Genomic DNA, 3,844 nt, shown 5'->3' on the forward strand with positions numbered 1-3,844 from the left:
AAACACACTTGCTAATAATCACATATTGTCTTTACATCTGGCTTACCTCCTCCCTGGATGTACTTTGAATGATGAAAAAGAGCTAAGATTCCTTTGTTCTTTCTCACACATTTCACAGAATGCAAGTAGCCCCAAAAGACACTTATTAAACATCCGCAGTGTTTAGATGACTTTGTATCCATCAAAAAGAATCAGCAAAAGTTCAGAATTACAAAGTAAGCAGCTGATTATGCAAATTTTATCTGTAGGATCTATTAATATGACCAATATTACCAACATTTCCAATACTATTTTCTTCCTCCTACAATTTTGATTCATATTTTGTTAATTAAAATGTTTTTATTTTGTTTTCTGAACAACTTGAATATTCTATGCCAATTTTACATTCCTTATTTATGGTCTTTTTAATTTTTTTTTATGGTTCTGAAAACTATTTTCTTTTTAATTTTACAATGCACCATAAACATTTTTCCATGCAATGGATGAAAACCTGCTACTGAAACATAGAGGGCTGCAGTTGAATAATGAGAGCAACATCTAAAGTATAAGATTAGCATAAGGTTAAATAAAGCACCAACCTTGATAGTATATTAAAAAGCAGAGACATTACTTTGCCAACAAAGGTCCATCTAGTCAAGGCTATGGTTTTTCCCATGGTCATGTATGGATGTGAGAGTTGGACTGTGAAGAAAGCTGATCACCGAAGAACTGATGCTTTTGAACTGTGCTGCTGGAAAAGACTCTTGAGAGTCCCTTCGACTGCAAGGAGATCCAACCAGTCCATTCTAAAGGAGATAAATCCTGGGTGTTCATTGGAAGGACTGATGCTAAAGCTGAAACTGCAATAATTTGGCCACCTCATGCGATGAGTTGACTCACTGGTAAAGACTCTGATGCTGGGAAGGATTGGGGGCAGGAGGAGAAGGGGACAACAGAGAATGAGATAGCTGGATGGCATCACCGACTCGATGGACATGAGTTTGAGTGAACTCCGGGAGTTGTTGATGGACAGGGAGTCCTGGCGTGCTGTGATTCATGGGGTCGCAAAGAGTCGGACACGACTGAGTGACTGGACTGAACTGAACTGAACTGAAATAAAGCACAAGGCCTGGTAAATGCCTGCCAGAGGCACTACACAAAAGGAATGTCTTCAAAGCCCCTTTGCAGGGCCCTGCAGCCACCCCGAGTTCCCTTGGGCCCCTTGGGTGGAAGGGGTCCTGTAAACATTTTTGCATCCACATAACCCCCCCTACCCCGATTTCTGTCTGGTTTTCTTCACCTCATCCTCTACCCTGGCCATCTCATCAAATTCTTTTATCATCTCTTCATTGCTCAAATGCATATCATGTATGGCCTCCTTGTATTCCTTGAGACACTGAGCCAGCCCCTTGTTGGTTTTTCTTTTGGCCTTCCTGGGTGCATCCTCCCCAGCTGGGCACTTTCCACCAGCCCTTGGTCCCCTTGGTCCCCTTGGTTCGCTGGCTGGCTTGTCTTCTTTTGCTTTTCCCTCACTCACTGGCTTTCCTTGGCTCTCTGAGTTTCCTTCTTTTGGCTTCGTCTCATTCTCTGGCCTTTCCTTAACCGTTAATACTTCCTCGTCTGTCTGTCCCTTGTGATCTGTCCTTCCCTTGTTTTCTGACTTTTCCTTGTCTTCCTTAGTACAAGCTGCTCCAGGTTTTCCCGCATCCACTGGCTGTTCTTTGTTTCCCATCTTGCCTTGGTTCTCAGGCTTTGCTTCATTTTCACTGCAGAGTTTTTCCATGTGGAGTGTCCCCTCCTTTTCCTGTCCTGCGGGGATTCTGGACAGGTTCCTCCTCTTTCTATAGCCCAAGAGCGCTGGGAACAGCAGACATGTAGACCTGAAAGAACCAGGAGCAACAATTAGGTGCTCGCAGACGGCTCCGAGTCCGACAACACTGAGGGAGGGCCAGTACCTGGACCGGTGCCCACTTCTGGGCCCAGCCTATGGTCTTTTTTTAAAAGAATAAGTTATTGATCCAGTTTTGTTCTCATGCGGACAGACATTCTTTGAGTAACTTTTATTAATATCAACATGGCTCCATGTAGGCTGCTTTCACTCTGTTTACTTTTGCATTTTTTTTGTTTCTTTCTCTTCTAAGACTCATTTAGATCAGATGCTATTTTTAATTTCCCAGGGGCTTGTGATTTTTTTTTTTATTTTATGTTTTCCTTGTATTTTGCATCTCTGTGAATGAAAAGAGAAATGACCTGACAAAGACAGTTGGGCTCAAAAGAACAAAACATACTAAAATGCTGGAGTCGGGGAAGGGGAAGCAGAATTCAATGTATATCGAGGAAATTGGTTTCAAGAAACACTAATAATTTAGCTTTAAGATTTTAAACAGAATTTTCCAAGGTCCTAGAAGATGAGATCCAGGGGAACTTGGCCAGCCCTAATTTCATCTCTATACATTTGTCTCCAGTAGCCATGGTTAACTTGAATGCAATTAAGAAAGCATAAATTTATTTTGGGATAGGGATAAATAACTTTGTATAAAATCAACCTTTATTTTCTAAAACACATCTAGTATGATTTACTCACTAAAACTTTTCTAAGAAAATAATACATTCAGTTCAGTTCAGTTCAGTTGCTCGGTCGTGTCCGACTATTTGCGACCCCATGAATCACAGCACGCCAGGCATCCCTGTCCATCACCAACTCCTGGAGTTGACTCAGACTCAAGTCCATCGAGTCGGTGATGCCATCCAGCCATCTCACTCTCTGTCGTCCACATCTCCTCCCACCCCCAATCGCTCCCAGCATCACACTCTTTTCCAGTGAGTCAACTTGTCGTATGAGGTGGCTAAAGAAGAGTTTCAGCTTTAGCATCAGTCCTTCCAATGAACACCCAGGATTGATCTCCTCTAGAATGGACTGGTTGGATCTGCCAGCAGTCCAAGGGACTCTCAAGAGTCTTCTCCAACACCACAGTTTAAAAGCATCAATTCTTCGGCGCTCAGCTTTCTTCACAGTCCAACTCTCACATCCATACATGACCACGGGAAAAACCATAGCCTTGACTAGATGGACCTTTGTTGGCAAAGTAATGTCTCTGCTTTTCAATATGTTGTCTAGGTTGGTCATAACTTTCCTTCCAAGGAGTAAGCGTCTTTTAATTTCCTGGCTGCAATCAGCATCTGCAGTGATTTTGGAGCCCAAAAAAATAAAGTCTGACACTGTTTCCCCATCTATTTCCCATGAAGTGATGGGACCAGATGCCATGATCTTTGTTTTCTGAATGTTGAACTTCAAGCCAACCTTTTCACTCTCCTCTTTCACTTTCATCAAGAGGCTTTTGAGTTCCTCTTCACTTTCTGCCATAAGGGTGGTGTCATCTACATTAATCTGAGGTTATTGATATTTCTCCCGGCAATCTTGATTCCAGCTTGTGCTTCTTTTCCAGCCCAGTGTTTCCCATGATGTACTCTGCATATAAGTTAAATAAGCAGGGTGACAATATACAACCTTGACGTACTCCTTTTCCTATTTGGAACCAGTCTGTTGTTCCATGCACAGATCTGACTGTTGCTTCCTGACCTGCATACAGGTTTCTCAGGAGGCAGGTCAGGTAGTCTGGTATTCCCATGTCTTTCAGAATGTTCCACAGTTTATTGTGATCCACATAGTCAAAGGCTTTGGCATAGTCAATGAAGCAGAAATAGATGGTTTTCTGGAACTCTCTTGCTTTCTCCATGATCCAGTGGATGTTGGCAATTTGATCTCTGGTGCCTCTGCCTTTTCTAAAACCTGCTTGAACACCTGGGAGTTCACGATTCACATATTGCTGAAGCCTGGCTTGGAGAATTTTGAGCATGACTTTAC

General features: G+C 42.6%; 1 pseudogene; it reads right to left on the reverse strand.

Moving 5' to 3' along the window:
* Nucleotides 1-998: 998 nt before the first annotated feature.
* LOC129549230 (transcription elongation factor A protein-like 2) lies at nucleotides 999-1,777 on the reverse strand (annotated as a pseudogene).
* Nucleotides 1,778-3,844: the final 2,067 nt, after the last annotated feature.

The sequence above is a fragment of the Moschus berezovskii genome, chromosome 26, assembly GCF_049115385.1.
Source record: "Moschus berezovskii isolate FMDL1 chromosome 26, NW_MosBer_1.0, whole genome shotgun sequence".
In the NCBI taxonomy this organism is placed as follows: Eukaryota; Metazoa; Chordata; class Mammalia; order Artiodactyla; family Moschidae; genus Moschus; species Moschus berezovskii.